At 46.8% G+C, this 11,897-nt stretch overlaps 1 pseudogene; it reads left to right on the forward strand.

The window, feature by feature from the left end:
* Positions 1 to 6,804: 6,804 nt before the first annotated feature.
* LOC150068430 (endoplasmic reticulum-Golgi intermediate compartment protein 2-like) lies at positions 6,805 to 7,861 on the forward strand (annotated as a pseudogene).
* Positions 7,862 to 11,897: the final 4,036 nt, after the last annotated feature.

Consider the following 11,897-nt stretch of genomic DNA (forward strand, 5'->3'; position numbering starts at 1 on the left):
CATGGTAGCACTATTTACCATAGCAAAGATATGGAACCAACCCAGATGCCCCTCAGTTGATGAGTGGATCAACAAGATGTGGTATTTGTACACAATGGAATTCTATGCTGCTGTCAGAAAGAATGACACCACCCCATTTGTAAAGAAATGGAAAGACTTAGAAAAAATCATATTAAGTGAAGTAAGCCAGACTCAAAGGAACTTAGGCTCAATGGTTTCCCTCATTTGTCATAATCAGCAGAAACCTCGGGCTCTCCTAGCAGACATTTACAATAGAGCAAAACCTAGATACATAAAGCCATATAGGATGATATTAAATGAAAGGACCTCCAAAACATAGAAACAAAAGCCATATAATGAGTGATTGTTGTCCTTAACGTACTATGTTATCTCTCATCTCTTTTGCTGTCCCTTGGTTATCTCATATTATTACAGTATTTTACCTTGTTATCTGATATATTGTATATATGTTTATTGGGTTATTTGAAATAGGATAGTGAAGGGAGGAAAACAAGAAGTGAAGGGGCGGGGGTGGGGGGCGATGAGGACCAAGACATGAGAAAGGGTATCAATGTTTGTGAAGTAATGCACCATCTATCTGGTGAACATATCGTAACCCTTCTATTAATTACAATAAAAATATATTAAAAAAGAAATAATTGTCATTGAAAACTTAATAGAAAATGCTTCTTGATGTTCAGGGCACCGTGTCCTGGTGCTCAGGAGGGAGTGCCAGTGGGAGTGGGCTCTGGTGGCAGCCGAGCTGGGGACTCCACAGAAGGGCACTTCTACAGACTTGAACACACTTGTCAGTGTGTTCCCAGCGTAGAGCAAGAACTGACCTCACCACTGTCCACAAGAAAAAGTGATTCAAACTTGATACGTTTGGTTGGAATTCTAGGATTCTTAATGCCCCAGACAAGAGCCAGATAATGAAACACAATTACACCCTGAAGAGCCTCAAGCTAAAACAGGCAAGAAAACTGATGCAGACAAACAGGAGAGGACATCAATCATCCAGTCACTCATCAACAAGTCACCCAGCACCACCACACAGTCACTGTTACCTAGTCACCTATCATCTGTCTGTCATCCAGTCACTTATCACTGTCACCCAGTCACCCCAAAACTCATTACTTGTCACCATCACCCATCATCCAATCACTATCACCCAGTCACCATCTCCCAGTCACCATACAATCCCCTAATCACCACCACCCAATCACCATTCCATCCCCTAATCACCATCAACCCGTCACCGATTACCCATCACTGTTACCCAGTCACCATCACTCATCGCCCAGTTTCCCTTTCATCTGTCACCCATGCACCAGTCACCTGTCACTTGTCACTCAGGCACCATCACCTAGTCACCATTACCTAATCATCAATCACTCATTACTGAGTCACCCAGCCAGCCATCATCCCATCGGCATCATCACTCATCAACTGGCCACCCATCGTCTGTCACCCAGTCACCTGTCGCTTGTCACCCAGTCACAACTTCCCAGTCACTGTTACCCAATAGCTCATCACCTGACACTGTTACCTAATCACTATCACCTGTCATGTGTCACTCAGTCACCCACCACCTTGTCACCATTGCCCACTCACCCATCACCCACTCACATGTTGTTGTCACCCAGTCACCATAGCCTGTCACTGTTGTCTAATCCTCCATCAGTCTTAAACAGTCACTCACCACCCAGTTACTATTAATATCACCTATCACTTGTCACCAAGTCACCCTTGCCCAACACCCAAAACCTGCCACAGTTACCCAGCTACCCACCATCCAGTCACTTGTGAAGCAGTCATCATCACTAGTCACCATTAACCAATCATCCATCACTTGTCACCTTTACCCAGACCCCAGTCACCCCCCACTCACCGTCCAATAGCCCATCATAGAATCACCCACAAATCACGCACCTGTTACACCAACACCATCTCCCAGTCACCTTTCACTCATCACCCAGGCACCTGTCATCCAGTCACTATCTCCCAGTCAAACTTCACTCTTCACACAGGCACCTATCATCCAGTCACCATTTCCCTGACACCCCTCAGTAATGACCCAAGCACCTGTCACTCTGTGTCGATCTCCAAATACCCCCTAACTCATCACCCAGGCATCTGCCACTCTGTCACCATCTCCAATTCACACCTCACTCTTTACCCAAGTACCTAAAACTCTGTCACCATCTCCCAGTCACCCCTCACTCATCACCAAGGCAACTGTCACTTTGTCACCAACTCCCAGGCCACTCTCACTCAACAACCAGGCAACTGTAATCCAGTCACAATCTCCCGGTCCCCCCTCACTGATCACCCAGGAACCGGTCATTCAGTTACCATCTCGAAATCAACCATCACTCATCACCCAGGCACCTGTCATCCAGTCACCATCTCCAAGTCAACCCTCACTCATCACCCAGGCAACTGTCAATATATCACAATCTCCCAGTCACACCTCACTCATCACCCAGTCATCTGTCATCCCAAAACCAAATCCCTGATCCATCCTCACTCCAAACTCAGGCACCTGTCATCCAGTCACCAGGTCCCAGTCAACCTTCACTCTTCATACAGGCACCTGTCATCCAGTCACCATCTCCATGATACCCCTCAGTAATCACTCAAGCACCTGTCACTCTGTCATGATCTCTCAGATTGCTGATTCATCACCCAGGCACCTGTCAAACTGTCACCACCTCCAGCCACCCTCACTCATCACCCAGGTACCTGTCATTTAGTCACAATCTCCCAACACCCATCACCTATCACCCAGGCACCTGTAATCCAGTCAAAATCTCCCAGACATCCCTCTCACATCACTCATGCACCTGTCACTCTGTCACCATCTCCATTCCTGCCTCACTCATCACACGCACCTGTCTCTCTGTCACCATCTCTCAGACAGCACTCATTCAAAAACCCAGGCACCTGTAATCCAGACACCATCTCCCAGACACCCCTCATTCATCACCCAGGAATCTGTCATCCACTCACCATTTCTGAGTCCCCCCTCACTCATCACACAGGCACTTTTAAATCTGTCACCATCTCCAGTACCGCCGGACTCATAAACCAGGCACCTGCCACCCTGTCACCATATCCCAGTCCCCCCTCACTCATCCCTCAGGCACCTGTCACTGTCACCATCTCCAGTCCTGCCTCACTCATCACGCAGGTACCTGTCATCCTGACACCATCGCCCAGTCCCCCCTCACTCCTCAACCAGGCACGTGTCATCCAGTCACCATCTCCCAGTCATCACTCTCTCATCACCCAGGCACCTGTCAGTCTGTCACCACCTCCCAAACACCCATCACTCTTAACCCAGGCACCAATCATAGAGTCACCATCTCCAATTCAAACCTCGTTCATCACCCAGGCACCTGTCATCCAGTCACCATCTCCCAGACACCCCTCACATATCACCCAGGCACCTGTCACTCTGTCACCATCTCCCACACACCCCTCACTCATTACCCAGGCACCTGTCATCACGACACCATCCCCCAGTCACCCCTCACTCATCGCCCATGCACCGGTCAAGTAGTCACCATCTCCCAGTCACTCCTCACACATTACCCAGGCACCTGTCAATCTGTCACCATCTCCCAGTCCCTCCGCATAAATCACCCACACACGTGTCACTCTGTGACCATCTCCCAGTCACCACTCACTCATCACAAAGGCACCTGTCACTCTGTCATCATATCCCGTCACCCCTCACTATTCGCACAGGCACCTGTCATCCAGTCACCATCTCCCAGATATCCCTCCTTCCTCACCCAGGCACCTGTTATCCAGTCACGATCTCCTACTCACTCCTCACTCAGCACCTGGGCACTTGTCACTCTGTCACCATCTCCAGTCCTGCCTTACTCATCATTTGTCACCTGTCATCCAGTCACTCTCTCACAGTCACCCCCTACTTATCACCCAGGCATCTGTCATCAAGTCACAATCTCCCAACCCCCCCCACTCCTCACCCAGGCATCTGTCACTCTGTTACCATATCCCAGTCCCCCCTCAATGATCACCCAGGCACCTGTTACTCTGCAATCATTTTCAGTCCCGCCTCATCCATCACCTCGCACCTGTCATCCAGTCACTCTCTCAGTCCTCCCTCCCTCATCACACAGGCACCCTCATTCAGGCATCATCTCCCAGTCCCACGTCGCTCAACACCCAGGCACCTGCCACTATGTCACAATTTCCCAGTCCTCCCTCACTCATCACCCAGGCACCTGTCACTCTGTCACCACCTCCAGTTCCACCTCACTCATCACCCAGGCACCTGTCATCCTGTCACTATCTCCCAGTCACCCCTCACTCAACACCGAGGCACCTATAACTGTGTCACCATCACCAATCCTGATCACTCATCATCCAGGCACCTTTCGTGCAGTCACCATCTCCCAATCACCACTAATTAATCACCCAGGCACCTGTCATCATGTCACCATCTCTCAGTCACCTCTCAATCATTACCCAGGCAACTGTCTCTCTTTCACCATCTTCAAGTTCCTACTCGCTCACACCCAGGCACCTGTCATCCAGTCACCATACCCAGTCCCCGCTTACTCATGAACCCAGGCACCTGTCACTCTGTCACCCTCTCCAGTCCAACCTCATTCACCACCCAGGCACCTATCATCCAGTCACCATCTCCCAGTCCTCGCTCACTCATTACCCAGGCACCTGTCACTCTGTCACCATTACCAATCCCGCCTCACTCATCACCCAGGCACCTGTCATCCTGTCACCATCACGCAGTCCCACCTGACTCATCACCTAGGCACCTGTCATCCAGTCAGCATCTCCCAGTCAACCCACACTCATAACACAGGCACCTGTAACTCTGTCACCATCTCCCAGACACCCCTCACTCATACCCAGGCAACTATCCTCCAGTCACTATGTCCCAGTTCCACTTTCTAATCACCCAGGCACCGGTCATCCAGTCACCACCTGGCAGTCCCCCTCAGTCATCTCTCTGGCACCTGTCACTCAGTCACCCTCTCCCAGACACCCCAGAATCATCACCCAGGCACCTGTCAACCAGTCACCATCTTCCAGTCCCACCTCACTCATTACCCAGGCACCTGTCATCCAGACACCATCTCCCAGTGCCCCCTCACTCATCACCAAGGCAATGGTCACTCTGTCACCATCTCCTATCCTGCCTCATTCATCACTCAGGCAGCTGTTACTACGTCATCATCTCCCAGTCCCCCCTCACTCATCACCCAGGCGCCTGTCTTCTAGACACCCCTCACTAATCACCCAGTAACTTGTCATCCAGTCACCATCTCCCAGTTCCCCCAGGCACCTGTCATCAAGTTACCATTTCCCATTCCACATTCACACATCACCCAGGCACCTGTCATCCAGTCACCATCTCCCAGTCTCCCCTCACTCATCACCCAGGCACCTGTCATCCAGTCACCATCTAACAGACACCCCTCACTCGTCACCCACGCATCTTTCAGTTTGTTACCATCTTGCAGTCCCCCCTCATTATCACCCAGGCACCTGTCACTCTGTCACCATCTCCTAGTCACCGCTCACTCATCAGCCAGGCACCTGTCATCCAGTCACCATCTCCCAGTCTCCCCTCACTCATCACCCAGGCACCTGCCACTCTATTACCATCTCCACTCTCAGCTCACTCATCACCCTGGTACCTGTCATTCTGACACCTTCACCTAGTCACCCCTCACTCATCACCCAGGCACCTGTCACTCTGTCACCATCTACCAGTCCCTCCTCATGCATCACCCAGGCACCTGTCATCCCATCACAATCTTGCAGTCCCCCCTCTTTCATCACCCAGGCTCCTGTCATCCAGACACCATCTCCAGTCCCACCTCACTCATCATAAAGTCACCTGTCACTCTGTCACCATCTCCCAGTCCCCCTCACTCAATACCCAGTCACCTCTCAATCTGTCACCATCTACTAGTCCCCCCTCACACATCACCCAGGCACCTGTCATCCCATCACAATCTCTCAGTCCCCCCTCTCTCATCACCCAGGCACCTGTCACTCTGTCACCACCTCCAGTCCCACCTTACTCATCAGCCAGTCTTCCAGTCATCATCTCCAGTCAAAACTCCCTCATCACTCAGGCATCTGGCATCCAGTCACCATCTCCCAGAAACCCCTCCCTAATCACCAGGCACCTGTCACTCTGTCACCATCTCCAGTCCTGCCTCACTCATTACCCAGGCACCTGTCTTCCAATCACCATCTCCCAGTCCCCCCTCACTCAGCCCCCAGGCACCCTCATCCAGTCATCATCTCCCAGTCCTCCCTTGCTCATCACCCAGGCACCTGTCATCCAGTCACCATCTCCCAGTCACCCCTCACACATCACCCAGGCACCTGTCACTCTGTGAACATCTCCCAGTCCTCCCTCACTCATCACCCTTTGGGTATAAAGCAGTTGGGACTGGTGACCTGGGTTCCTCTGAAACATGGTGGTCAGCCTTGGCTGCACCACAGGCATGACTATGTGAAGGAAGAGGAAGGTTTTCCTGAAGGTGAGGCCACTGAATCTGAAAAAAATCTTAAATTTAGTGAAGAAACTGGATGCCTTTCCGATGGTTCCTGAAAGCCATGTAGAGACTTCATTCCATGGGGTACAGTTTCTCTGTTAGTGTTTACTACTATGTTTTGCTAACAATTATGGAATTGTCCATATATCAAGATACATGGATAAAGTATGACTATGAAGTAGGTAAAGATTTTTCTAGTAAGTTGAGGCTCAATCGAGACATTCCTGTTGCCATGAAGTGTCAGCATGTTGGAGTAGATGTATTGGATTTAGCAGAAACAATGATTGCTTCTGCAGATGGTTTTATTTATGAACCAGTAATATTTGAACTTTCACCACAGCAGAGAGTGGCAGAGGATGCTGCAGATGATTCAGAGCAGGCTGCAAGAAGAACATGCTCTTTAGGATGTGATATTCAAAAGTGCTTTTAAAAGTTCATCCGCTGGGCCGGGAGTTTGGCCTAGTGGTTAAAGTGCTTGCCTAGCATGCATGAAGACCCGGGTTTGATTCCTCGGTACCACATACATAGAAAAAAGCTGGAAGTGGTGCTGAGGCTCAAGTGGTAGAGCTCTAGCCTTGAGAAAGTCCAAGGACGGGGCTCAGGCCCTGAGCTCAAGCCCAGGACTGGCAAAAAAAAAAAAAAAAAAAAAAGTTCATGCACTGCTCTTCCGCCCAGGGAAGATGACTTGTTCCAGTCTCCAGATGCATGCAGAATCCGAGGCCATCTCAACATTAACAAAGTAGCAGAGAATTTTCACATAAGCATGGTCAGCCATGAGTCCTACAACTTTTCTCACAGAATAGATCACCTGTCTTTTGGAGAGGTTGCTTCCAGGAATTATTAATCCTCTGGATGGAACTGAAAAAATTGCTATAGATCACAACCAGATGTTCCAATATTTTATTACAGTTGTGCCAACAAAACTCCAGACATATCAAATTTCAGCAGAAACACATCAGTTTTCTGTCACAGAAAAGGAGCGCATCATCAACCATGCTGCAGGCAGCCATGGAGTTTCTGGAATCTTCATGAAGTATGATCTCAGCTCTTTCATGGTGACTGTGACTGAAGAGAGTATTTGTCATTCTGGGAGTTTTGTGTGAGACTCTGCAGTATTGTTGAAGGAATCATTTCAACAACAGGTACGTTACATGGAATTAGAAAATGTATAGTCGAGATAATTTGCTGTTGTTTTAGACTTGGATCTTATAAAGGTGTCCATTCAGTCCCCTTTGAGACATGGCCACACAGACAACCACTTACCTCTTTCAGAAAATAATATGCATTAACACCTCCTGGGGGAAAAGAGAACAGCTTTTTTTTTTTTTTGCCTGAGACCTAAAAACCTTTTTTCAAATTACCAACTATTGTGCAATATATACAAAGAAAAGTATGAATCAGAAACTGGGAACATACTTATTTTTAGAAAAAGGAACAAAAAACCCAATGTGAAATCCTGTTGATATTATGTCTCTCACAAGTGTCTTAGAAGAGACAACGCCACAAATTACGCGGGAGTCAAGATGAGCCTCTGCTTCTCTCACACTCAGGGAGTCTTGTCCAACAAGGAAAACCACAACTAAGGAAAAGGCCTTTAAAAGTGCAAATGTCACCTGCTTCTGGTTTTACAAACCTGATATGAGAATAAAATGTGTAAAACATAATAGAGTACTAGTCTAGACTTTGCAAAGGCAAATGTCACCAGGTCACACCGTTAGTAAAGACACCAGGCCCGGCCCTTCTGTAGCCATACTCACGTGAAGCCATATGGACAAGACCACTTTTATCTAAACTTTGGTCTTAAGCAGGCAGCTACTTGTCTTTGAACTCTGATTATTGCCTTTTCTAACTGTTGCAGTAGGATTTTAGAAGACAAAGGTGAACTCTCTCCCAGGGGCATTTTGCTAAGTGTTGTGATACGACAAGACTATCACAGATTTTACAATGGAGACCCTATTGTGGGAAGAAAGCAGTTTTAAATAGTGCTAAAGTTTCCTGATCACAACATTATTGGAGCACTCTGGGGAACAGAAATAAACAGACCCACCTTTAACGATGACAATATCAGTCCCTAAATTCTTAGAGGGGAAAAACTAGATAGTCAGTACTTTATACATGTGGTACCTGAGGAATGGGGCAACTAACTGAAACAGCGGGAGACCTGTAGTCTGACAGGATTTGAGAGATGCTGGGTGCACTACCCAGTGCCCATTAAATGAGGAAAAGGATTGGGAAGGAAGTCTTAACTCCAGTGGGTCCTGAAGATGACTGATACTGTACTAGGTGGCGTTGGTCTCATTTTCATACCCTTGGCTTTAAATGTTCATAATATAAAAGTGGGGCCACAAGTGTGACCTAGTGGTAAAGTGTTTCCCTAGCATGCATGAAGCCCTAGGTTCAATTCCTTGGTACCACACACAGAGAAAAACTAGAAGGGGTGTTGTAGTTTCAGTGGAGAGCAACAGTCTTGAGAAAGCTCAAGGACAGTGCCCAGTCCCTGAGTTCAAGCCCTAGGACTGGCAAAAATAAATTAAATTAAAAAAAAAATAAGCTATGTGCTGGTGGCTCACCCCTGGGCTCTTAGCTGCTCTGGGGCTAAAAAAAAAAATCTAAGGATCATGGCTCAAAGCCAGCCCCCAGGCAGGATAGGGCATGCGGCTCTTTACCTTCAATTAACTGAAAGCCGGAAGTGGAGCTTTGGCTCAAGTGGTAGAGCTCTAGCCTTGAGCCAGAAGCTCAGAAGTCAGCACCTGGGTACTGAGTTCAAGCCTCAAAGACTAGCATGTAAAAAGAAAAGGAGGCAGTGATTATATATAGAGATTCCCTTCTTGAATACTTGTTAAACATGTCATTTGAAATATGATGTAAAAATCAATGTTAAAAAATTCTTTAATAGAAAAATTAAAAAAAAATAAAACTGTGGAAAAAAAAGAAAAAGAAAAGGAGGGCCAGGTGTTTGGCCTAGTGGTAGAGTGCTTGCCTAGCATGCATGAAAACCCGGGTTTGATTCCTTGGTCACACATACATAGAAAAAAGCCAGAAGTGGTGCTGAGGCTCAAGTGCTAAAGCTCTAGCCTTGAGAAAGTCCAAGGACAGGGCTCAGGCCCTGAGCTCAAGCCCAGGACTGGCAAAAAAAAAAGGAAAAGATTAAAATGATGAAAAAGAAGAGTGATTGCTCAGGTGCCATTACAAACTAATTGGAAGATATGTGCCAGTATCTGCTTTGCTTTTGTAGTAATGACAGGAGATGAACCATCCACCCATCTTTACAGTTCAGGCCATTTAGGGGAATGGAGAAATTGGACTAGGGAGGTGAGACAGAAAGATTCATCCTCAACAAATAAGAACACTTCATTTACAACTAGATTTAAAATGGTTTTAGCACAAGGCCTTGGGCTTAATCCCAGTCCTGGCAAAACGGTGGCTATGGAGAATGACAGGTGTCACAGGTTATTGTTTTAACATACTTTCTAATGATTATAACATTCTTAAAAGAGAGTAGACAGTAATGATGAAAAGAATCATGATGGAAAGACCTTGAACTGAAGTTTATGTAGAACGTTACATAGGCATTTTACAGAAAATACTGCAACTTCCCTGGGTAAAATAACTGGCATCAATAAATACTGGTAAGGTGAACCAATTTGTGTGTTTTAAAAACGAATTTGAATCAAGAAATTCCAGAAGATTTACTCTTCTCTGAGTTTTTAAAGTTTCTTTTCCAAATGTTTGCAATGAAATTGGGCAAGAAACGAATAGAGCACCTCAGAGTTTGAAACGGAATCACAATGAAAGACCGAAGGCGCCTCTTCTAAATCTACTTGTTAGAAAATGCGATGCTCTGTGTTTATTTTTGTGTGGGGGTGGGGTTGGGGAAGTATGCTGCTTTAGGATTACTTTCAGGATTATAGCTGTGGAGTATATTTTAACATATTTGAAAATTATTTTTTGATTCTCATGGTTTGAAATCATTTCCATGTTTTCTAAATACAGTATTAAAATTTTATTGAAATGAAAAAAAAAGAAAGCAGTCGGAGGCTGAGAATGTGGCTTTGTGGTAGACTGCTTGCCTAGCATGCATGAAGCCTAGGTTCCATTCCTCAGCACCACATACACAGAAAAGCCGGAAGCTGCACGGTGGCTCAAGTGCTAGCGTGCTAGTCTTGAGCAAAAGAAACTCAGGGAAAGAGCCCCAGGACCAGAGTTCAAGCGCCAGGACTGACAAAGTAAATAAATAAATAAATACATAAATAATTTTTTCAAAAAGCTGAAGTTGGGGAAACTGAGCCATCATATTCAGAAAACTAAAAGTGGATCCCTACTTGTCACTATGTACTAATAGCAATTCAAGGTGGGTCAAAGGCCTCAATGAGTTCTAGGAGGTACAACAGATAGGAGAGACACTTGAAAAGTGGGATTACATCAAAATAAAAATTTTTGGCCGGGAGCTGATGGCACATGCCTGTAATCCTAGCTAGTCAGGAGACTGAGATCTGAGGATCACAGTTCAAAGACAGCCTGGGCAAAAAAGTCCATGAGACTCTTATCTCCAACTAACCATTCAGAAACTGCAAGGGGTGCAGTGGCTCAAGTGGTAAAAAGCTAGCCTAGAGCACAGAGGTTCAGGGATAGCACCCAGTCCCTAAGTTCAAGCCTCACAAGTGACAAAAAATTTTTTCTGGGGGCTGGGAGTTTGGCCTAGTGATAGAGTGCTTGCCTAGCATCCACGAAGACCTGGGTTTGATTCCTCGGTACTACATACATAGAAAAAAAAGGCGGAGTGGTGCTGAGGCTCAAGTAGTAGAGCTCTAACCTTGAGAAAGTCCAAGGACAGTGTTCAGGCCCTGAGTTCAAGCCCAGGACTGGCAAAAAAAATTCTGTCCAGCTAAGGACAGTTACTAAACTACGACAGTCTACAGACTGGGAAAAGATCCTTAGCAGCAATCCATCAGACAAAGGCAAAATACCCAATATGTACAAGGAGCTCAACAAACTAACCCCTTTCAAACCTGATAAATGAATCATTAAATGGGCCAGGGAGCTGAGGGGAGACTTCTTGGAAGAAGAGATAAGAATGGCATAGAAACACATGAGGATATGCTCATGCCTGGCCACAAAGAAAATGCAAATTGAAACAACTCTGAGATTCCATCTCACTCTACTCAGACTGGTCAACACTGTGAATTCTGAGGACAACAAATGCAGCAGTCTGGAGGTTCCCCTGAAAACTATGCACAGACCTTCCTTCCCTCCGACCCAGCTATGCCACTCCTGGGCCTCCAGCCCTTACATTCTGGCCAGGATGTGATAAGGACACGTGCACAC

The sequence above is a fragment of the Megascapheus bottae genome, chromosome 1 (assembly GCF_031878675.1).
Source record: "Megascapheus bottae isolate mThoBot1 chromosome 1, mThoBot2.hap1, whole genome shotgun sequence".
NCBI classification, from domain to species: domain Eukaryota; kingdom Metazoa; phylum Chordata; class Mammalia; order Rodentia; family Geomyidae; genus Megascapheus; species Megascapheus bottae.